Source organism: Leptonotus elevatus, chromosome 3 (assembly GCF_054856555.1).
Source record: "Leptonotus elevatus isolate MCC_2025b chromosome 3, RoL_Lele_1.0, whole genome shotgun sequence".
NCBI lineage: Eukaryota > Metazoa > Chordata > Actinopteri > Syngnathiformes > Syngnathidae > Leptonotus > Leptonotus elevatus.
In genome coordinates, this window is record NC_141241.1 from 21,654,352 (window position 1) to 21,680,106 (window position 25,755).

Genomic DNA, 25,755 nt, shown 5'->3' on the forward strand with positions numbered 1-25,755 from the left:
TGTGTGTGTGTGTGGGTGTGTGTGTGTGTGTGTGTGTGTGTGTGTGTGTGTGTGTGTGTGTGTGTGTGTGTGTGTGTGTGTGTGTGTGTGTGTGTGTGTGTGTGTGTGTGTGTGTGTGTGTGTGTGTGTGTGTGTGTGTGCATCCAAAATGTCTTCAATTTTGTGGTTGCTGGCCCAAGATTGTGAGCTGACAGTTTATTTGAGTAATGATGAATTGGATTTAGCAAAGGCCAGAAGCACAAACCAAAACGAGCTGGCACACTGTAATAGTCTGAAGACGACAGTTTCCAGCTGTCTTCTGTCTACAGCTGTTGATTAATAAAAGGGACAGATTGGTGGGATGCTTCCTTGTGTCCACTGACTGGCTCTGGACGGGAATGCATTGAGGTGTCTAATGACATCTTGAGTTAGTCCAGTTGAATTTAATGCATATTTTCAAAGATTACATTATTATTAAATGACTGCTGACTGAGTCAGATATTCAAATATGAATCTAAAATAGAAGATTATAGTCTTTGTTTAAATTTTGACCTTCATCGAAACTTATGGTTTACATAAGTTCAAAACTGAATTTTTTAATATTTGTTTTCAAATCTTTTAATTATGTTTTAATCAATTCCACATTGTTCAACTACGGAAGTGTATTGCATTCACTTTGGGGGGGAAACAACTCCTGTTTTTCTGACACATTTTTTGGGGGGGAGCTTTGTTTTTTTGTATTTTTTTAAATTTTCAGTTTTTCAGATAATTTTTTTCTGTTTAACTGATGTTTTCCATCATAAAAAAATATTCCGAAAAACAAAAAGAACATTATTAATAAAAACAGGAGGAAAAAATTATTTCAAAAAACTGAAAAAATATATATTAGGAAAAACAGAGTATTATTATTATTATTTTTTTTTTTACCTCTGAACATTAAGTGACTCGTTGCAGACTCGCTAATGGCGGACACTTTCTCGCGTGCAATAGGCTTCCATATTCAACAATGTGATAGTAAGTAAGAAAAAAAAAAGTGTGACGTAATATGTTTCCGCGGCCGATTGGCTGCGTGATAGAACTTCAATTTTTCTAACATGGGTTAATAGATGTATGTGCAGACCTTTCCGTCCCACCAATCCAAACACGGCATCCGCGCTGCCCCGTACAAGTGCCCCGAACTGAATTAACCATATATGGAATCACACCGCTAGAAATGCTCACCTCACATTTGGTCTGAGCGTAGCATTAGTTGGCAACTAAAGTGTAAAATAGCCAATGGAGGCTCTGCGCTCAATGCCTCCCTTCACTTCTTGCCCATACATTTAAACAGCAAATACAAATACAACAATTTTAATGATAAAATGATTGATGATTATCGGGTTGAAAATAAAATAAATGCAAAGTGGATCATAGAACTCAAATGAAACATAATTTCATGTAATTGTAATGTTGTTGTTTTTTCTCTTCACATGCAGAGAATAGCTACCAGGGGGGCGGCTCTGCCTCACTTGCCTACTACGACCACACATCCCTTCATGACTGCCAGACACACACTTAAGAACAAAAAGTTCTTTCAAAACTACTATTAATATGTATTGTGCTTTTGGCTCTAACTAGCTAGACACCCAAACAACAACAACTCAATATCTAGATATAAGACAAATAAAATATTGTTCAATTTTTAGCATCACATCATTCAACAAGATCCCATTTGGTGGCATTTATGGTATTGCTTATCGTCGGAGAATTTCATATCCTTTGCGTACTTTGACAGCTCATAAAACATACATTATCAACCCTTAACAGTGACAAAACTTGACAATGGGGAAAAGCCAAGATCATTAATAGGCTTTGAGTTTGTGTTGGAAAGTAAATCATATTTTCTCACCGCTGGCTGGCTTTCCCCCCACTGACATAATTCCGTCCATTAGAGCATGAGGAGTAATTCGATGGATGCATTTGCCCCTGATGGCATGGGACCAACCCCACTGATGTGTTAGGATGACTTGAGGCATCATCGTTATAAGATCTTAAGCGTGATTGGCAGTTTTTCCTTTGGCCAGGAACTGTATTTTAACATAAAAACATCACACACACTCATAAAGTCTCTCCCAAAAAACAACAACCTTAGGCTTTCCCTGACAAGAATACTTCTGAAGGTTTTAAACTGTTGAGCTGGCCTTGTTCAATCCAACAACGCAGTCTGATTCAAATGTTGCATTTGGGGACCTAAAAACATTTGCGAGTGCACTTACTGGTTTGCTCCAAAAAGAACACAGCCTGAAGATAGAGTCAACACAAATCTCAAGTCCAATCAGCTTGATTCACTGATACATTCACATTTTGTTCGCTGCTTTCATTCTTGCTCTCATTTTATTTTTCTCTAGAGAGAAGATAGATAGTTAGTAAATCCACCATGTGCACAATCCACTTCCACATGAGAACATTTTCCTGTAATTATTAGATGTCAACATTGTACTCGCATACACTCCTTATGGCTAAATAGAGAAAAGCACACAAGAGCTAAATTAGCCCCAATAGAGAATTGCCAGACACAAAAAAGAAAAACACCTTCCTGCAATATTGTACTCAGCGATTATCATTGTGGCCCATTAAAGTGGCTAACACGTGTCAGCTGCCAATGTATCATCTGCTGTGAACAGTCGCTGATAAATGGAGCAGCCCTTCTCGCTCAGTAGGATGCTGGCTAGACTCCTTTGCCGAATACAATCGACACAGACCAGGCACACTATACCAACGAGAAACCTGCCATACAGATTAACAAAGAATAAAAACATAGCTCAGGGTTGCTTTAAAAAAAAAAAACATAAATAAGATTAATGACTATGATAACAGCATGTGAATGTGCACGATAGTCAAAGCGACACTTCGGAATCACCTTTGGGTGGGTGTCCTTATGTATAATGTTTGTTTTTGTTTTTTGGCTCTCGGACACTGTGTGTGTGACACAGCGAGCTGATGTGCTTAAAATAACAATTGCCACAGACCCTGCTCGTAAACATCCCAAAGATGTGTGTTGACAGAATCTCTGTCACATGGGGGTTTGCCTACAAAAAGAAACATTGCTTTTTATTTGGTCTTTTTTTATGTTGTATGTCTAATTTACTCACAAATGATCCAATTGTAATTTGGAGTTCTTAGACAATGTTAATATAAGTCAATGTGTTTATTAAACGATAATTATGATGATGATGAAATGTTTTAGCAAGTAAGGAATGAGACAAAAGTTAAATCAATTGCTGATGGATAAGTGTCTTCCATCATTTGACCAAGCTGCGAGGTTTCCTCCATTTTGCCCTCGAGTACGGTCTCACATTTTCAAAAGCAATCCTTTTGTTTAAACATTTAAAATGAGTGGTGAAAAATGAAATAACCATCAGGGAGCTGACAGCTAATCTCCACACGGTCCATTAACTGCAATGAATGAGGAAAAAACGCATGTGAGAGCCCAAAGTGCAGCTCAATGTTTAATGACATCTAGATTAGCATAGTCCACTCTGAAGCCCTGATAAATATATGAATTTCAAAACATGCTGAAGATTTTTTTTTTATATTGGATGAACTTGGAAAAAAAAGAATTGTCACACCTCATACTCGACTGATGTAGATAATAAATTTAATGCAACGTTAAAAATTCTTGTAACTAATATCTTGAAAGGAACCCCGACTGTAATGACAAGTTTTCTCTATATTATTTAGTTGCTTGTTACTAACATAACTATGAGATTCATTTTTCAAAAATCATTTCCACTTTAATACATTTTGTTGAAACTTTATTTGGACTTGCGCCGCCATTGTTATTTACGTCGCAACGCATTCAGTGCGTAGTGACGTAGAATGGTGGCAGGCTCTCTGCCGAGCAATGTGAAAGCAAGGTAAGCCTCGTAACGTTCCTAATGGGACGATCAAAACTCTGAACGTGTCTGGTGAATGACGAGAGCACGGCTCTGTCAACACACCCATGTGGGGCCCACGTGGGTTGGATATGGGCTGGTGAATGGGTCCCATCTGGGCTTCCCAGCTGGGTCCCAGTTAATTTTGGCCAGGGATTTCATGGTGGCCCCATGTGGGCAAGCCCAGATGGGCTCAAGGTGGGCCTCATATGGGCCCTAGTTAAAACCTACATTGGTTTAAAGGTGGGCCTCATTTGGGCCCAAGCTAAAACCCACATGGGTATGGAATGGGCTGGTGTTTGGACCCCATCTGGGCCGCTCAGCTGGGTCCCAGTTTAAAGTTGACTCCAGAAAAATGATTGCCATGACAGGTGTTTGAACCAGGGTACCATGGAACCAAAGACAGACACCCTAACCACTGAGATATACAGCCAAATGTCAAAACTGGATGTTTTAAATATATTGAATGTGATATCGGCCCATCTGACATTTTAACAGTCGAGGTTTTAGGGAAGTCTCTTCTGTAAGTGAAAATGACTTCCAGTGTCCAAATACATTTTGTTTGAATGTCAGTGTTTTCCGTGACAAGCGAGGAAAAGGGCGCAAACTTGTCTCCAAAACTGAGAAGTGCTGGTGTGCTGTTGCTATACATACCTCATAATTGGCTAGCGAGCAGGATATTGTAGATGTTGTTTTACATTCCAACTTAAGTAGATCACCAATGACAGAAGTCAGAGCTCACGATTTCAGAGCCCAAACTCTCGGCATGGACTGCAAACCACAACTGTTGGCTAACTGTTCATGCTTAAACGTTTGTGTTGGACCTGTTCCAGTTAAGTCCAGCAGGCAGCACTAATGTGCAATTCTAATTGTTTTCTTTCTGTGAAAATAATCATGTCAGCAGTCTGTGGACTCCAAAGGCTACATACAAACCTACCTTTTGCAGCAATGCAGCTTTTGATATATTATTCCAAGAGCGCTATATGCGATGGTGATATAGCAGTGATCAACAGAATGATGTGTATGCGAAAAAGTAACGCAAGCTAAGGATCTGTTAAAAATACAGACATGAGAAATCTGAGGCAGTAATATTCATGCTAGCTTTGATCTTCCTTCTGTTGGCCTCTCATGTTCACCAAGATGCTATCGATCTTGTTCTTTTCTGCTGAGAAAAAAGGGAAATAAAGCAGAAGTAATGTAAATATACTACTTATTCTGGACCCCTACCCGTTTTCCTAAAAGGGCAAACTGACCAATAGAGGATGCTATTAGCATAATGCTACATTGAGGACGCAGAGGACGCTATTAGCATAATGCTACATTGAGTCACCAGGGGTGCAGAGGGAGCTACGCGAGGCTTCATCTCCTGGACTTCAGCTCGACTTTCAACCACATCATCCCTAAGATCCTGGTGCAAAAACATCTGCACCTGGACCATCAATCTGTCAAATTAGCTAGCCCCCACCTCTCCTCCGCCCTCACATTGAATACCGCCTCTCCACAAGATTGTGTATTGAGCCCCCTCCTCTTCTTGCTATACCCAAATAACTGCAATCTGACTCCATTATTAAATTTGGTGGGTCAGCCTCATCTCTAAAGTTGCCGTGTCTGACTACAGAGATTAAATGAGCAGATTGACAGCGTGGTGCTCACTGTTCACTCCCACGGAATACCACAAAAACTAGAGAGATCATTCTGGACATCAGGAAGGAGAGAACCAACCCGTCCTGCTCCACTTAAACAGGGAGTGTGTGGGAAAGGACCACGTCATTCGAGAGTGCTTAGAAAGAACAAACTGGAAGAGAAGCTGCTGGGAACATTCTAGACTAAGAGCTTCGTTCCCACAGCTATCAGTTCAATAAAAACCCAAAATCAAAACCATAAGAATTGTTCTGAGAAGCGTCTTCATCATCAACCATATGTTGAATAATTACTGATCTTTTGTGCAACAATGCTGAGATACGTGCAATTTACTGCAATAGTGAAGAGAAATCGCTTGAAGGAACTCCTGTGTGAAGCGGCCTCGTTAATTTGTTGATCTGTTGTTAGATCCTGTTGGGTTTTCTGTGAAGCTATTAAGTCAAATATCAATTGATATTCGGAACGTCAAATGGCCTGCGCCAATGTTGTTATGTCATCGGTCATTGTTTCAGAACAGCAAATATTAATTTGATCACTGTAAGGGGGCGGGTCAATCAGGATATAATATAGCTGTGGACGGGAATGACTAAAATAGATGGAGGTAGGACAATGCGATGACATGAGGCAGGAAACCGTCATCATCACACAGCTTCTCAAATAATTGCAAATGTTCTAATTTCCTCTTGCATGTCCAAAATGTTCTTCTTGAGAACGTTCAATCTCACTTCATGTCTTAGAGTTTTGAAAAGCCTACTGCGCCATGCTCACAGGAATGTATTTTAAAAAATGTTCCTAAAACCTCCATGGATTATAAACGGAGGGCTTTCTCAAGATAGGGGTGCACACTATAAACCACATAAAGTAAAACATTCCATTCTGTCATCAGCTTTGAAAGATTATGGGTTTAAAACAAACTGTTTGAGATGTGTGAGAGGCAATGTCTCCTATACAGTACTCTATAGGCAGTAAAAATGTCCATCTGGTATGTATACAAGATCAACATGCGTTACTTTAATAATAAATACTCAATTGTGCCAATGTTGCCCTGATTTCACACACTACTGACAATATTGGCTTCATTTCACAACCAGGCCTACAGTCGGGATCAGCCACATAGCTGCACACCAGTTCTACTTGCACTTGTCGAAAAAGTAAATAATTATTTTTTACTTTTCTCATTCTGTTCTGACAAAAGGTAAGATCATATGTTTTCATGCGGGACCATTTTCCTGCAGGCTGATGTTCATTATTTGTGTCTCGTTTATTCTATTGGTGGGCATTATAAAAGTTATATCCGCCTGGGCAGCAGATGTTCTCACATGCCAACTCAGCTTTGTTGAGCATGGAGAAGCGTAATGACACATTTAATGGTCAAAAATGCATCTGTCCATCCACCCCTGTAAGTTTTTTTTTTGGACAAAAACAATTATCAATCTTTATTGCAACAATATGTTTTGAAAATGAGGGTCCCTTTCATCCAGTCGATGTACTATGTTATGAACCTGTTTCATTTTCTTTTTTTCATTAATTTGCCCTGTAGCTACTGTTTGGCAGTTGACTTCAGGCACAGCCAACACCCCCAACCAATCGAGGCAGATGGCTGACCCGCAAGGAATCGCAGTTAAAGGGTTCATCCTAAAATGTATGAGGAACGTGATTCTAAGCATGCGCCTTATGCAAAGTGCCTTGAGATGTTTGTGAATTCATGCTATATAAAGGTGACTTGATTACACTGTGTTTGATAGAAAATACAAAGAGGCAGCAAAACTCAGATAAAATCTAATTTTCTTATAATCCCAATTGCTTGCCCCGAAGAAAAAAATGCTAATAGCCAGAACCTCAAATCACGCACATGTAAACTATTTGTCAAAACATACACTAAAATAATCTGAGTTTGAAAACTAAATACAATTGTGTTACCCTGCTATTTGCGTGGGATAGGGATGAGCGCTGCCACAAATAACGAAAATTCGCGACTAATTGAGGCCACCAAGTTTAGAATTGCCTATGAATGCCATAAAATGGCAGCAAATCACAACTTTTCTATTACACAGGTGAAACGAGATTTGGCTGGTGTGCGTATAACCTCCGTATCTAGGTGCCAAAGACTGGTCTGGTCTAACTCAAATTTTGACACAATTAATTGACCACATCTAAGTCAGGAAAAATGGACACTTCACCATAACCCCCACCCAATTTTTTTTTTTATTAATTTAGGCAGCATATGACTTGACTTCTTATCTTATTTGCAGGATTTTCCATTACCTATAATTTGAGATTTAGATGACTTCATTCATCTCTAAAAGAGCAATTCCGGCAGTCACAACTCATCCAAGAAACATGACAATAGGAGACAGCTTGAGAGTTTCTTAGATGCATAGAAAGAAAAACATAAGGAAGGTCAAAGGGGAAAAAAAGACTCAAGCTCCGCCCTTTAAAAGGGGGTAGAGTATGAACCTGGAAAAACACACAAACACACAATTATCACACACTATTACATGGTTAATTGTCTCATATCATATTGATTCTTAATTATGATATCAACACGGAGTGCATGTCGTAAATGATTTGGTGTTGGAGTTTGCTGATAACAGTCACCATAACATTTTGGGGATAATAAATAATTTCAATTTAGGAATTAAAAAGCAAATCTGATATCAAAAAGAGAAAGGAGAGAGAGAGAGAGAGAGAGAGAGAGAGAGAGAGAGAGAGAGAGAGAGAGAGAGAGAGAGAGAGAGAGAGAGAGATTGGAGAACCCATTGGTGGGACAAACGAAAGAACACTGCAAAAAGGAAGGCAAAAATATTACGAAAAAAATATAGTAAAATAAGAAAATTATTACTTCAAATAAGCAAAATTATCTGTCAACACAACAAAAAAAATTTACTTAAATTTGCCTAAGATTATGAAAAATAAGAAAATACTGGGCCCTTATCAACCACAGCGGACTTGAAAATAGTATTTTTAGACTAAAAACAAGTAATATTGACTAAATAAATAATAATAATAATATTGATTGAAATATATTCACATTCATTTGGACAACTTGGCTTCAGTGCCAAGCATGGAGGTAAATACGACCCGTTTTATTTTTTTTTAATATTTGGCATGACTCAACCAGGGATTGAACCCACAACCTCCCAATCTGAGGGTAGACACTCTACCACTAGACCATCAAGCTAGCACAGTAACTGCCGGAAAGAAGAAAAATTAGCTTAGTGTATATATATAACGAACGAACTGATTTAACAAGAAAAAAATGCTTACAACAAAGCGCTATATTGAACTTTTGTCTAATTATTTTCACACTTATATTTTTCCCCATTTATCTTATTACTTGATTATGCAAAATCTTAAAATAAGAAATTTAACTTATGAAACCCCAGTTAGATGTTGGTTAGTTGTCATCTTAAAATGTGGGAAATGCTTGTTTTAATCCTCGCAGTACTTAAAACTGGCTGTTAACACTCAATGTCAAGACTGCTTGATCAAATACGATAATTAAGTAATACGTATCTTAAAATAAGAAGAACGATCTTGTCTGACAATCTTATTTTAAGTAAAAATAACTTAAAAATAAGCAAATTTAGGTGAAATTATATCCTACTTAAGATTTCAGTTTCAGACAACTTCAAATGGAATTTTCTTCTCGTCTCCGAATAGGTATGACTCAGTTTTGCTCGAATAACAGATTGATGCATTAGGGTGGGATCACTTTGCTTGATTCCAACGGCTACATCCTCTTTCCTTACGCTGAATAGGTGCTCATTATCCATATTGTCACTTTGTCATAATCCCTCATTTATCCTTTATGTTATCCATGGTTTATTTATTAAATCCTGCTCATAAAAACTTGATTATGTTGAAATATTGCCGCTTCTGTACACTGAATAAATGTAGTCAGATTAATGTAGCTGCCTTCAAGAAGTGAAACTGCACAAATTGTCCTCGTTTTTAATCAAATTGTTTGGTGCTGCAAGCTAAATTTTAATTAGCATATTAAATTTAATTGGTTTCAATATAAATTGTTGGATTACAAGAGTTACTGAGTCACTGTATACATGGCTTTTTTGGTGTACAGTGTTTTTCGCGGTCTCGCTGTATCACAGATTTTTTTGGGGTGCAATTTTGCATGTATTGCAGTAATGTACCCAGTTTATAAAATTTATGAAGGTTTGAATATTGACAATGTTTAAACAAGGGAGAAATGTGAGAAAAAATTAAGTTCCTCGATGACATTTTTTTTTATAAACTGTGTGGTGAGTGTTTTTTGAGCCTTAAAACATTTATAATAAATATAAAAGATAAAACTAGCTACTTCGTGGATTTCATTTATTGCAGGTATTTTTTCTAACCTAACCCCTGCGGAAAACAGAAGCTCCTCCCAACACTTCAACATAGTTCACTGGCATCAAGATGGTGCCAAAGCACTCTTTTATGTTAGACATTCAGAGATTAACAAAAGATTTAAAAAAAACTCATGTTCACGTCATTGATATTGCAAGTTTCCTTTGGTCTCTTGAGGTCTCCCTGATTTAATGGAATTTAGATGTTTCTGGGGTTAGTGAAGGACTCTGGTTGGTGGCCCGGTGGGTGGTGGGTGGTGTCTGGTCGGTGATGGATTTCACTTTCCTTTCTTTTCTTTGGTCCTTCCTCGGGTCTCCTGACGGCCTCACGACTCTGACTGGATTCTGAAGTGTTCGGTCTAGGTGAACGGTATGGGATTTTTTAATAGGTTTTAGGTGAACTAATACATACACACTCACACGCACGCGCACACGCACATGCACATACATAACATACCCACATACAAAATAAAAATGTATAAAAAAATATATAAATAATAAAAACATTTAAAAAAAAAAAGAGAGCAATGATGATGACATGTCAAAGCGGTAAAAATAATAATAATAATAATAAAAAAAAAATCTTTTTTAAAGATATTGCAAGTTTTTGGGGAGTTGGGTCATTTTGACTGGCTGTTTCAACAAAGTGGAGGCCCGTGCCGCATTGTGACTGTGACTGGGGGCGCTGCCACTGGGAGTTAATGAGGTCAGCGCCCAGTTACATCACTGCATGGCACTCAACCTGATAAATCTACCCCGGGAGGAAATTGGTCCAGTTGACTGCGAATGTGCGCACATTCGGATCATGTGACGACACACAAAGAGAGGTTTGACACTTCAAAGCATCGTCAGATCGCCGATATTTTGGGAGCTTCATACCACCGTTCACTCCTCAAATCACTCATACTGTTTGGCAAAAGTTTGGCTGCCACATCTACAGTACGTTTGATAGCAACAGAACTCGTATATAAAGCGTATATAAAAAGAAAATATCACTGCAAATGGTCCTCACTGTCACGTTGGGTTGACATTAATAAACCCGCCCGGGCAAACAGACAACCACCTACAGTCTGATCAAAGCTATATCTACATCAGCAACGAGTGCAGCAGACGATACTAACATCCTCAGATGCGTCTCAATTGATGCATCTTCCTGATAACCCATTTCCAAACCAGCGTCTGGCAAGACCCTGCTTGTCAAGGCAGATAGGATGGCTGCACAGTAGAGGGGACAAATAGTGAGGGTGCTGAGTCGCAAACAGAATGAAAATGACCCCGAGAGACAGAAGGAGACGCACAAAGAGAGACGAAGATAGATGGAAGCATCGGCACGTTTTTTCACGCTATGTTGTCATTTGTTTTTATAATGATGATGGTGCGATGAATCACCCAGTGGCCTACATCGAAGTGACCTGGCGGAGCCAAATCAGATGGATGCCTTTTGATACGATGCCATCTCCTTCTGTGATTTATTGAACCGCTGACTTTTATCTATCTGTCCGTCCATCCATCCGTAAGTCCATCCTTCTATTCTAGTGAAAGAAAAATACTTCTCACACAGAGGAAACCCCAAGTAAAGCTCTCAAGACAAATGACCTTGTGGAGCGTACTACACGGCCCATATATGATGAAATAGATCAAATATTCCATGACACTAACATTTATTTGAAAATGTATTTCAGTTTATTTTGATATACACTGTAAGAAAAAACAACTGTAATGTAACAGAATTATAAATTTTATTTGACATTTTTTCTGTATTTTAAAAATATCATGTAATTTACAAAGATAAACTCTGATTTTACAAGTCAAATGTATGGTTATGGTTATGTTTTTTTTTTAACATAAACATGAAGAAAACACATTACGAGTATAGAATATAAATTGAAGTAAAAAAAAAAAAAGAATAGGAAGAAAGAAGAGTTTATGTTCAAAAGGCGTAGGAGGAAGTTAAAAACGTATCTAGTCCTACCCCTTATTCGTTTTATGTTGATACAATAATAAAAAATAAATTTAATGTAATGTAAATAAATGTAAAATAACATGAAATCACTGTAAAAACACGCAATATTTCTGTTCTTTCACAAAAACTCTATTAGCAGTACATGCATTGATTGTTAAAATTCACAAATATATTGTAATTTCATAAATATTTGTGTTATTTAATGAAATAAAATGTAAGCTCAACTTTAAATCTAAAAAAAAAAAATAAAACATTTATATTTACTGAGAAATTAACAGCAAAAATGTATCATTTTAAATGCTATATAAATGAATTACCCTAATGGTAAACTGTTGCAATTCTAAACCCAATATCTACTTTTTCAACTGTTATAAGCCATGTTTTAAAAGATTAATCACATTATTTTGTGTCATATACTGTTATATTACATACAATCTTGTTAAAATTACAGTTAAAAAACTGTACTTTAATTATGGGAAAAAAAATGTTTTTACGAGAAAGTCATTTCCTGTTATTTCACTGTATTTTTTTGGCGCCCCAGCTGCTGGAAAAGTACCGTGTTTTTTTTTACGTTTATTTAAAAAAAAAACAGTGTATGAAGCTAAATAGAAACCATCCATCCATTTTCTCTGGAGCTTATCCTCACTTGAGCTGGATCCTATTCCAGCTGACTTTGCATAGACAGGTTGCCAGCAAATTGCGGGCTAAATAGGATATTGTGTGAATTCATTGTTCTTCATATTAGCCTGCAACAACAGTTTCAACCCAAATATCAAATAAACCAAATGTAACATTATACAAGACATAATCACTCTTCCGGAGATTTAAAAGCATCCCAAGAACGAGTTGGCTAGCAAAACAAAAACGCATCACTTGACTTGTTGGTTGTCAGTTCACATTGTTTTCCATCTTAGACCATTGAGGAAAGCACGCTAAGCTTCACCCGCAGGATCTGAGCAGCACGTTCTCATTTCAGGACCAATGAATTATCATAATGAGCCGACCGTGGTTGTTGATGTGAATGTATGTCAAACATGCCGTAGCAAACTACCCCCGGGCGCCGTGTGCACACACAGTGCACGTCTTCGTGTGAGTCCAAGTTACCATTGACTGAATGAGCCTCCATAATGTGCGCTCCTAGAAAGTCATTTTCTGGCTCAATGTAGGGGAGCGGGCTGTACTCACCAGTAGGGCCTATTATGCCGCATAATGTACAAACCCCAATTCCAATGAAGCTGGATAATAAAAACACTGCAGAATTTACAATTACATTTATTTGCACATCTTTTTCCACCTATATTCACTCATTTTGAATCCAACAACTTAAAATGTGGGCCATGTTGTGGGTAGACCATTCGTTCCCATTTTTGCGTGTGATGCAACTTCAGTTGCTCAACAGTCTGGGGCCTCCCTTGTCATATTTTGCATTTCATATTTTGGCTCACATTTTCAATCAGAGCCAGGTCTGGACTGCTGGCAAGTCAGTTTAGTACTCTTTTATTACAAAGCATTGCTGTTGCAGAACTTGCTGAAATAAGCAGAGACATCACTGAAAAAGATGTTTCTTGGATGGCGCCTGTATGTACCTTTCAGCATGAATGGTGCCTTCACAGATGTGCAAGCAACACAACCTCATACCTTCACATACGCTGGCTTTTGAACTTTCTGCTGATGGCAGTCCAGATGGCTCTTTTCCTCGTCAGGACTCGTCAGACCACAGCACACTTTTCCACTTTGCATCACTCCATCTCAAATGAGCTTGAGCACAGAGAGCCCGGCAGCTTTTCTACATCTTGTTGACATACTTGCGCCTTCAGGAAACAGGTGAGCTGTGATTGGTCGTTGCATGAGCCCTGAGAAACTGTGATGTCATCTTCAGTCGCCTGCAAGAGGCAAGATGGCTGCCCCTGAGATGCACAACTCATATTTCACGAATGTATTACTAATCAGAATGCCATGTTTTGACTCGTGAGGTCAACTTTCACTTTAATTGACAATGGGTTTTTTTAAGTGCTCTTGAGCGCATGTGGCAATTAAAAAAAGGAAATCTAAGCAAATTATTACCAGAAATGTACCAATTACAAACATTTTTACATGATTTTTGTGCGTCTCCACCATCACCATGTGTACTGTCAAAAAATTATTTTATTAATTTTAATTGATTTTATTTTTCCATTTTAACTTTACCAAACCCCAATTTCCAATGAAGTTGGGGCATTGTGTAAAAACGGAAAAAAAAAAAAAAAAAAAAAAAAAAAAAAAATACAATTATTTGAAAATCCTTTTCAACCTATATCCAAATGAAAAAACTACAAGACAAGATATTTAATATTCAAACTGATCAACGATGCTGACAACGTGTTTCATAAAATATGGGACTGATGAGTATTATGGCCCACTAGTCATGAGTAAAGTGTTACCCAAGAGTATTTCTAAAATGACTCTTTCAGAATAATACTCTTGGTTTTTTTTAATCAGCTGTGTGTTTGGGCCATCATCATGATGCAAGACCAATGACTCGCAGCAACTTTCCGACACTGAGCACCACATTTTGCTCCAGAATGATTTGATAAGGCCTACGATTTCTTTGCACCCAGCACGTTCTAAACACCCCAAGCCAGATTTAACAAAGCAGCCCCAAAACATAACGGAGCCATGTTTAACAATAGGTGCAATGCTCTTTTTGTTGCACAGACGGCACGGGCAAAACTGTTTTGTTAAATGAAGACACACAAGAATATTGTCCCAGATGGATTGTGGCTTGTCAATATCTTAGTACTTCAGCAAAATTACAGTTTTAGAGTTTCAACTCATAAAACGATTTTTTGTCCACATAGTATAGTTCAGCAGGGTTTGGGAAAGGTTTATTTTCCCCCAAAGGACAAGCAATTGAAACTCATATTGACCTTTGAAAACGATACGCTTCAAGCTATGAGTCACCTTCAGCTCCATTGTTGTCAAAAGAGCCAAGTCAGAATGCAGTTGTGAATGAAAAGAATGCGGTACACACATTGTCAATTGTACAAACTAAATGCAAGAGACAGCTTGACGAAGGCATCTTTGGCACATCTTGTGATTGTAGTTTCAGCGGGCTGATGATTTCATTCATTCATTCATTAGCATGTTGAGCTGACGAATTATGTGCCAAGAGAAATGAATCATGAAGCACTGGTAGAGGGAAGGATGTGTGATAGAGGTGGGAATGAGAAACTTGTGATACAAATATTTATTACTATATTTTGCCACCAAGCAATAATGTCGTCTTCATCATTCCATTGGTGTTAAGTTATTTACTACTTGACCAGATTTTCAAAATTCAAAAACGAGACGATTACAATTCCACTGAAAATTAAATATATAATAATAAGTTCTCTCCAAGAACTACAGTAGGCTATTAATAACAAATGTAATCACTAGTCAATTTTAGCAAATGCTAAATACCTTGATTCAACAGCTGTAAATACGTCAAAACACTCACAATTATCCAACCTATTTTGCCGGCAGCTATTGGAAGCTAGCTGTGCTGTTGACCTCGTGACGGCCTCACATTGTAACTTTGGAAATATGCCATCATCATCTGGGTCTAACCAGCAACCACAGCATTAGGCTAGTAGGACCACATTTCCCATGATTCTTGGAACATGGAAGCAGGAAGTTGGTCTAGCTCATGTATGACGAAAACACACCAGCTGGTGATTTAACAGTTCAATTCCATTTTTATTTGTTTTAACATATGAATAGCTATGACAACTGTGTGATTGACATGGCAAATGGCTCAAAAAATTGACTTGCTGACGGGACTAACTAACTAACTAAATAAATAAATAAATAAATAAATAACAGGGCTGCGAGACTCGGGACACGTGGCTGGTTTGTTTTTGTTTTTATTTACTGTTGTATGTTTTTTATGGTTTCATGCTTCTTGTTTGTGTGTTTAGTATTGAATATTTTTTTTTTTTTTTTTTTTTAAACAGGACTCTCCCACTTAAAGTACCACTAAGGAACTTTTTAACCTTAGTAAAATATTTTCATAACTCTTCTGATGAAACATCGACTTAAAACTAGTTGACTGATACATTTGCCATGGCCTGAGGGGGTCTGTATAATTTTTACTGGCACTAAGCAACTTTGAGGAGGATGGTAGGAACACTGCTACAAAAAAAACAAACAACATAAATGTGCTGGCTGCTTTAGAGCATACGTCAAAAGCTAGGACAGTCAAGGATGAACATTGGCCCGGATTTCACTCACTAAAAAAACGACGCAATGCGCTTGTCCTCTTAGGAAATGTGGTCTTCCTTCAGACATAACAATACCGCTTTTGTCCATATGGCGTCACCATAATCGACGTAAACTGAAAGTTCCTTAGTGTTGCTTTAAACGAGACATCTGGTCACCCCAGTGATGCTGTTTACAGTAATTGCGATCCGCCGAGAGTTACTCCTTCCATGATTGTGAAATTAGGCTGATGTCTGCCATTGTCAAGCAAGGACCACGCTACATGGAAGCACGTGTAGTTATGTCCAAGGTAGTGAGTGATGTGTCTGGTTTCATTAGCCAGTGGTGGCTTTGCGCTCGAGTCAAATAAGTAACTAAAAATAAAAACATGGGACAGCAAGCAGCGGAGACGTCAATTCTTAAAAAACAACAACATGACATTGGAAAACCATTTTAATTGGTCGTTACTACATGGAGGAGAATAGGAAGAATTGCATGGCGTTAAAAAGTCATATTGAAAGTAGATGTGGCCACATCGTTCAAATCTGTTCATCCAAATAGAAGACCCCCCCCCCCCCATCTAATTACATCATCCCTTCAGATGTGAAGGCATGCGTGCACATGATATAGTGCGTTCGGGTGCATTTCGCTGACCCAAGTGGATGACTACAAGTATGAGGCTTGTTGACCCTCCCAGTGTCAAATGCGTGAGAAAACAGACTCACAAGATGCACGCTATAGGACAGTACGGCTTCCAGAGGCCATTGCTTCAACATGCGATTGCGGGTGCCATTGACAGCAACTTGAAGCCCGCATGACAAACACTAGTTGGTTTGCACGCTACTAATTTATGCCAACCATGTCTCTGATGCACACAACCCCGATATCCAAATACTGCATCTTAGAATTCCTACGCTCACACATACACACCCCCTTAACAGCTCTGAGTGGTCAAGTTAAAATAAAATAAAAATAATAATAATAAAAAAAACTCTAAAACAATGTCAATGTCTTATTAGACACTGTCTAATCGAGGGAAAAGGACATCCAAAGGGACGTGTGGCGTCAACAGTATCTCCAATCCTAAAGTGTTTCACTATGTGACAGTTACTTAATTTGTAGATTTGAATGACTGGCAATTAGTGCAATTGAATCAGACAGTGTGAATGAGTGGGAATTAGACATACTTATGCCTTTGGGTCTCGCCCTGTATAAAACTGATAAATGTCATACTAATCCCAATGCAATTATAAGCTTAAAAATAGAAATATTATTATGGTGGCAATATTGTGGTACATTCACACACCCTGAGGGGCTTCTCTGCGTTATTGCTATACTCTTTGAAAAGTCATTTATTATACTGTATGTGATTTAAACAACCCACAGGTGTAATTAGACCGGCTGATGACGCATGCAAATTTGCTGCTGTTTTCTGCAAAGAAACATTTTGTTTTTATAGAACAGTCATTGTATGTTGATTATACTGCTTTGTTGTAGTTTGTACGCTACACAACCAAGAAAGTCCAGAGTGTACACAGAATCGCACTCAATGTCAGCTCAGATTTATAGAAGAATAGACCACTGGATAAGGATACAAAGCTAAGGCTTGGGGGCCAGATCTGGTCCACCCAAATAGTTTGTCTTCATATTCTTTGTTAAACTGTTGTTCTGTTTATTTTGGCAGAAAATAAGCACCAAAATTGTTATCTTCTTCACTTTTTTTTTTTTTTTTAAAGACATCCCACTAAGAAAACAAAAATATTTAATCACTTTTACATTTCAAATTCCATAAAATATACACGTATAAAATAGAAATAGAATACAAGCGAAGTGCCATAAATGACTAATCATCCGACGTCCAGTAGACTTCCAGATCATGTCTATATCCTGTCGGCCTTGTGGACCGTATTTTTACGTCCATATGACCGTCAAAATAGGTTGACATATGACGTCTAACCATGGTCTTAACATGGACGTTGATATGACGTCCCGTACTCACCATGTTTGTACTTTGCACATGAGCACAAAACGCTATAACATAATTTTTTAAACCTTGTTTACAACTGTGTATGCATTTTTTTTGTGTGTTTTGATCTTTTATTTATTTTTTAATTAATAAAAAATTATATATACGAATTTGTATTTTATTGTTATTTTTTGGACTCGAAAGTTTAGGTTTCGGCGGATATGTGGAAACTCACTCTATCCTGCACATGGTATATAGGCTCCACCTCTCTCCCATTTGACGTCTAACCATGGCCTTAAAATGACGTCCCATACATGAGCACAAAAGTATCATATACGCTATAACAAAATTATTTAACTTTTTTTTAATTTTTTTTACTGTATGCATTTTTTTGTTTTGATTTTGTATTTGTTAATTAAAATTATTTACAAACTTGTATTTTATTGTTTTTTTGTACTTGAAAGTTTACGTTTCGACGCATACGTGGAAACTCATTCTATCTTGCGCGTGGTATTTATAGGCTCCACCTCTCTAGACTCTCCCACATGTGCATTCTAAGAGGAAGCGGTCCTGCTGATCTGCTCAAGGTATGTTGCATTAAACTGCTCCTTTTATTTTCTTATAGCCACATTGATACTTTTCGCTTCAATGCTGTATTGTGATCTGTCACTAGCATTATATAGCAGGAGGACCTGATGATGAGGATTAGTACACTATATTTTTATTTCTTTATTGAGCATTTTCAAGCATGATTTTTCACCATTATTTTAGTCATTTTAAATGATGAAGTATATAGGCCTATACAATTGTTTAAATTTAGTCTATATACAGGGGCTGTGTCCGAATGTGCACCCTACTCCCTATATAGTGCCCTACTTAGGGGTCACGCCATTTTGTAGTGGCGTCTGAATGTCGAGGGAGCGAAAATGTAGGGCACCCAAAATTACCGGCGCAAATATGTTTTTTTTAATTACAGTACAAAGTATTTTGATGTAAATGTTGACCTTAACGGGAAATCAGGCTTAAGTCGAAATTCGGGTTACAACGGAACTCGGTCGTAACTTGAGGACTCTCCCTGTTATGTGCCAAAAGGACGTCCACATGAACTATTTTGAACCCGATTTCAACTTTGCAGAGACGTTTTATAGATGTCGCTAATCTACATTGAAATGACGTTGACGAAATTATGTCATCTGACGTTTGCAATCTGCACCCAAATGTGACGTCTTTTCGACGACGTTTCTATAGTGGCTTGCTCAGTGGCTTAAGATGCAAACAATAATGATAGTGAGACCCACAATAAAGATACATTTGACACCCCCGTGCTCGAATATAGAGAAATAAAGACCTGTAAAAATAACCTATGGCTTGTCAAGTAGTCGAGGGGACTTTGGCATCGTAAAATCTATAATAAGGCCCCGTTTTAGTGAGTGATGGTGACTGAGGAAGAAGAGACATTCAACCGAATAAATAACTTTTTTTACAGGTGTACCCGTCCCTCAGTTCAATCAACAGGCAAGACGTTTCCAGACCGGTGCCGCACTTTGTCAGATTGACTGCTAGCATCAGACACCATGTGCAGTCATTTAAGACTGGGAAAACCAAGAACAAATGAACACATCATCAGTTCCAAAATGAAGACAAATGACAGTGAAGCATTCTTTTCATAAGTACAAAGAAGTTACCTGATTCAGCTTGCCGAGGGTGCTAATTAGATTCGAGATGTTAGCCTCAAGATTACCTTGGATTCTTCACACAATATACACTGCATCGATACTCTGGATTTGTGTCCGAAACGTCCTTGTTGTCCAAGCCTGAGATACAGTAGGACCATCTAGGACAGGGATCACCAACGTGGCCCGCAGGCATCAGGTAGTATCCAAGGACCACATTGAGCACGCGGGATTGTTATCAAATGTACTCACCAGTGATGGGACATTGTGATTGTCTAGTAATGTTGCAGAAGTGGTCATTTGACAATATGAACACTAAGATTTGATCCAGTATTATTGTATAATGTTTGTCTTCACATAAATGAATATCATCTATTATTAATGACACACTGGTTGCATTATTAAAAGTAATTTGGTCAAATGTACAGTATTATTTCAGAAGTCCTTCTTAAACTTTTGCATTAATCAGTACCTAAGACTTAGCTCTCGGTTTCAAAAAAGGTCGGTGACCGAAACACAGGTCTCCTGCATATCTTAGATGGTTCCCTACTCCAGCACACCTATTTCAAATGATCAGCAGGAGCCTGACAACGATCCTGATCATTTGAATCAGCTATTTTGGAGGAGGGAAGCATCCAAAACATGCAGCATTCCAGCCCTCGAGGACTGTGAGAACTGTGTGTGTTAACTACTCAAATTATGACTGTTGACTTCAGTGATGGCACCGGATTTTGCACCACTATTATTCATCTGTGTGTCCATTTTCTACACTGCTTGCTAATACCTCATTAGGCTCACAGGTGAGGTGGAACCGATATCAGCTGAATTTGGGCGAGCCGGCAAGGTACAACCTGGACTGGGTCAGGACATGTATACTGGTGTTGTTCCGATACCACTTTTTTGCTTATGATACTGATTCCGATACCCGGTTGTGCCGTATCGGTCGATGCCAATACCATACCGATACCACGCCGTTTGAAAAAACTATTTTGTTTTTTCATTCTCAAAAACTGCATACTCACTTGGATGTAAAATCATTACTACCTTGGTCAGGCACTGCTTAACTCATTTGCTCCCAAAACATATAAACAAGTTTCATTTTAAATACTGCCATGGTCCCCAAAACTTATTTATTTATTTATTTTTATGCTAGAGCATACAGAAGGCTTTGATGCAGCCTCTGACCTGAAGAGGTCGTTTAAAGCAATGGCAGTTATTACAAAAAATGGCCAGCAGGTTGCAGCAGAGTATAAGAGATCAACGAGGGCCATGTTGCAACAAGCTCTTTTCCCCAGTGTTTTCAACACGTTTGTGAATAATGATGAAACTTAGCTATATTCTAATGCTAATTGCTACAAAACGGAAACAAATGCAACTATATATTTTTTTTCCCTGATAAAATAAGAGACTCTAATCTTTCATTTGGTAGTTTCATGTTTTTATAGCAATAGAACATAATATTTGTGGGCCTTGCAAAATCGGTCAAAAACCAGTAAAACAGCCGGGAGCGAAGGGGGTTGCTTCAGTGAAAATGGCTGGGAATGAATGAGATAAAAACCTTTGTGAAACATGAAAGGCATGCACCGAACACCTGTGATGACACATCAGTGAATGCTCGCTGTGTTCAAATTTCTACACTAGTATCGGTAAATGGTATCGTCCCATTATTTGTTAGTACTCACCGATACCGATGTCTGCGTTTTAATGCAATATCGGGGCCAGTTTTTGATAACGTGGCGTGCAAAATGATTCAAGGATGGTGCGATTTGAAAGTGGAACGATTCGTTTGGTATGGTTCAGTTCTTACTTGTTTATTTTACATATTTTACTATCAGAATGTCCCTACTGTAAAGGTGTAATTTCCTTCTAACGCCTCATTCACACCGAGTGCGGAACGAACGCAGTACGTTTTCCGTATGGCCGCCGCAAGGAAGAGAAAGCATTCAAGTCTGCGTGTCAATTCACACCAGCTGCGGTGCTGCGGAAGTTTTCCGCAAATAGATAGCGTTCTATTTGCGGATTTTCATGATACTGAAGAAATTACACGAGCTGGATAGGAAGTCAAACGTCGGCATCAAGGTAGATCCGGTATATTTCAAGCTCAGATTAAATTAACTCATTCACTGCTATTGACGGCTATAGACGTCAAAAATTCATTTGAACTATTTCTATTAGTTTAACATTTTTTTCCACTTTTGTTAACAACAGCATAAAAACCTAGAAAAAAATGTATTGTAGAATTTGTGATTAATCGTAAATTAACTATTGAAGTCATGCGATTCATTACAATAAAAAATTGTTATCGCCTGACGCCCCTAATTTTTAATATTTTTCTTAAAAAAAAATCTAGGATTTCATACTGTAGTTAACAAAAGTGGGAAAAAGTGTTAAATAGAAATAGTTAAAATGATTTTTTTGACATTTGAAGGCGTCAATGGCAGTGAATGAGTTAAACATGACACAATAACTATTTAAACACAAAACGTACTTACCCATGGTAGAAGTCCCAGAAATAATGCCCAAAAGCATATCGATGTGACAACAGGCAAGTGTGGCTATTGTTTACCAAGAGGACTCTATATCCACGTTCTCACGCAACGCACGCGGTGTAAATTGCAGTCCGTGCGGATGCCGTACGGAAAACGCACCGCGTCGGTTCCGCAGTCAGTGTAAATTGGGCGTCAGATATATCGCTCCAATAAAAGACAATTCAATACGTATTTTGATATATTTCAAGGTGGAACGGTTCATTTTGGTTCGATCTGATGCACTCGCATCTTTAAAATCCCAAAACGATTTTCCGGTTGAAACCGGTTTTTGTCACACATCTACAAACAACCATTGACAGTCACACCTGTCAATTACCGTGCTCGTGCACCACTATTATCCTATTTTTAAATTTGTCATTATTGTATAACTAACTTCACCAAACATAATACGCACCTTCACCCTGAAGAAGGACCATCTGCTCAGTCCATCTTTCGAAAGTCCGAGACACCTCTGGACCCGGAATCCCGTGCATCCTCCTGAATTGGATATGACCCGAAAGGCGACGGAGGGCCAGATGTTGGGCGCTAACGCTTCAGGGAGCTGGCGAGTGCTGAAGTGAGTCTGACTGAACAAGTGAGTGACAAACCGAGCGATGTGGTGTGGATTTGCATGCAGAAGGCTAAGAGCCTCCTGTCAATACACTGGAGCTGTATACAGCAATAAAGTTGCTCCTCCTCAGCGCATGCATATCCACTGACGTGCAGGGCTTAAAGCCAAGAGGCAGCTCAGGGACAGGTTTTAATACACAGCTTGAACGTTTTCTTATTTCCCTCAGCAACTGGCTCACACGGGAGGGATGAACATTCAAATATTAAGAAAAAGTGAAATTTACTTCATTAGATTAAAAAAGAAAAATATGAGTGAGGACAAAATGTGTATTTAGACATCAATTATGATTTAATATGTGCACAGGTGTGCAGCCATGTTTCGCAGATGGTGAGAAAGGAATTCATTTCTTCTTCATGCAGGATTATCATATTCATTTCAATTTTATGGGTGACCCTTGACAGCCGAGACAGAAGAGCCGTTTTCCCCCCATGTTATTGAGACGGATAGACCAAGAGACTTGCTGCCATCTACAGACACACAATTACAATTTGTTGGTCGTCTGCTCAGCTATACATGCCGTCACACAGCCAAGGCGGTGGATCAAAATGAGACGTCTGCACTTAAGAGTCGAGATGAGAGAGGGAATAAAGCTGAGCATGCACAAGACTTGTTATCATCTTGCTTTCAACTGTAATGTCGCCACTAGGTTGATGGAATGAAAATCACAATCAGCCCAAGGTTGGCATGCGAACGGTATGGCTGCATGGTTAACTTATTCACTGCCATTCACTGCTACAGACGTCAAAAATTCATTTGAACTATTTCGATTAGTTTACCAGTTTTTTCCCCACTTTTGTTAACAAGAGTATCAAAACCTAGAATTTTTTTTATTGTGTTAGAACAGATTAAAAAAGATTATTAAAAATGAAAAAAATAAAATAAAATAATTTTTTTTAAAGAAAAGATTATTAAAAATGAGGGGCGTTAAGCGATTACATTTTTTAATCATAATTAATCGCATGACTTCACAAGTTATCTCACAATTAATCACACATTTTATATCTGTTCTAAATGTACAATAAAAAAATTCTAAGTGATTTTTTTTTTTAACTAATATAAATAGTTCAAAAGAATTTTTGACGTCTATAGCCGTCAATGGCAATGAATGAGTTAAGAACCACTTATTTAGACATTACAGTTATGACCTTATGGCCACCCCTATACGTGTCATGGTTTCACCCTGGCCACCCCAATAAAAAAAAAAAAAATCTGGCTACGCCCCTGATCAGCTCATCAGCAAGCTCTGCATAAACCTGATAACGATCCTGTTGATTGGAATCAGCTTGTGTTGGAAGAGGGAAACCTCCAAAACCTGCAGGACTCTGGCCCTCGAGGACCGAGTTGGCCCACAGCATGTTAAGTTAAATTAAGATTCAAAATTGACAATAGCTGTGAACAACATGAACTAAACTATTCCTAGTTAGAAACACCAAAACTGCCAACATGTTCCAATTTTCCTTGGCTGTTTACACAGAAAATGTTCTAACATACGACGCCGTATTAGGGCCACGTATATATATATATATATATATATATATATATATATATTATTTTTATTTATTTTTTTAGAGGGCGGGGGAAATATTCTGAGAAAAAAAACTCGCAAGTTTGCCAAATTTGCGCAGAAAAACCTTGTAAATTTGTGAGTTTTTTAAGTGGCAAATTTGCGAGTTTATAAAGTGGTAGATATGCGAGAAAAAAACTCACAGAAAACTTACGAGAAATACACAACATACTCCTCAAATGTTTGTGCCAATACTTTTGGGTTGGGTTTTCAAAAAAGAAGACAGTAATTGCTTCAGCAGAGATGAACCATTAAGCATTAATGCAGTCGCTGTTTGAAGCGTTGTGTACGGCCGGCCGCTGGCCAGCGACAAAGACGCCTCGCTTTGCGAAAGTCCACACCCTGAGGATCAAGCATTTAAGTTAATTTGTTCAAATGTATATTTACTTGTACATTATTGTTTCTAGAATGATTACACATTGATACATTTGAGTATTTTTGTGTGTGCAAGTATCTAAATTGATGTGTCCAATCTGGTGCTCTCTGTCATTCATTTGCATTAAAGTATGCTAGCTTCTGATTGGTTAGTGTTAGTCAGCTGATAGGGGATCAGGAAGTGTTGTTGCTCTAGACGTCGTGTACGATGAGTAAAGTTTAAATTAAAAATGAATCCGTCTCCATCCTGCCTTTTCATTTCATAAACAGTGTCCCATTAACCACCAACGAAACCTCACATTTGACTATAGCGACGCTATGTGTATTTTTTCAAAATTTGCGAGGTTTTTTTTCTTGTAATATTGCCCCTACCCTCTTTAAAAAATATATTTATATGTGGCCCTAATGCGCATGACAAATAGAACTGATATAAATAAGAAAACAATGATCTTGATCTAACACAGTCTGGTTTAAAGCTAAATATCATGGCAGTAATAGCACATAGGCTTCTGCATTTCGACTTTTCCTTGACCATAGGTCAGATGAGGAACAAATACCTGCACCCTGTCAGCAGCTATAAACAAACAAACACACACAAAGATTCCTGCTGCCCATTTGTCATACAGGCATGCGGAAATCCAATCAGCTTCCAGGAAAATCAAGTGCGAAGGGGAGGTGAGGGGTGTTAAAGGGTCCCCTATCCGAAAATAGCATACCTCTTATACAGTAGATGACGCGCAGCGGACAGACAACTGCATAGGCAGTACTGGAAAGATACTTTAGAAATGTCATAGGCCGCCATTATTAACATAGCACTTTGTGTTAGCTGTCACGCGTGAGGAAGATGCGGGAGAGTTATGGCTTCCATCAGCAGGGAACGTTACTTGGGGAACACTTGTTGTCCAAAGGCGTCCGACATGTATTTGAAGTCAGAATTAGACAACAAGTGAAGTCAAA

General features: G+C 38.3%; 1 protein-coding gene across 1 annotated transcript in view; it reads left to right on the plus strand.

The window, feature by feature from the left end:
• Positions 1-18,616, plus strand: part of kcna4 (potassium voltage-gated channel, shaker-related subfamily, member 4) — a 103,603-nt gene extending 84,987 nt beyond the window's left edge. Inside the window, exon 3 of the mRNA XM_086070813.1 lies at positions 18,548-18,616. The gene's annotated coding sequence lies outside the window, so the exon portion shown is untranslated. The remainder of the gene's footprint in view (positions 1-18,547) is intronic.
• The last annotated feature ends 7,139 nt before the right edge of the window (positions 18,617-25,755 follow it).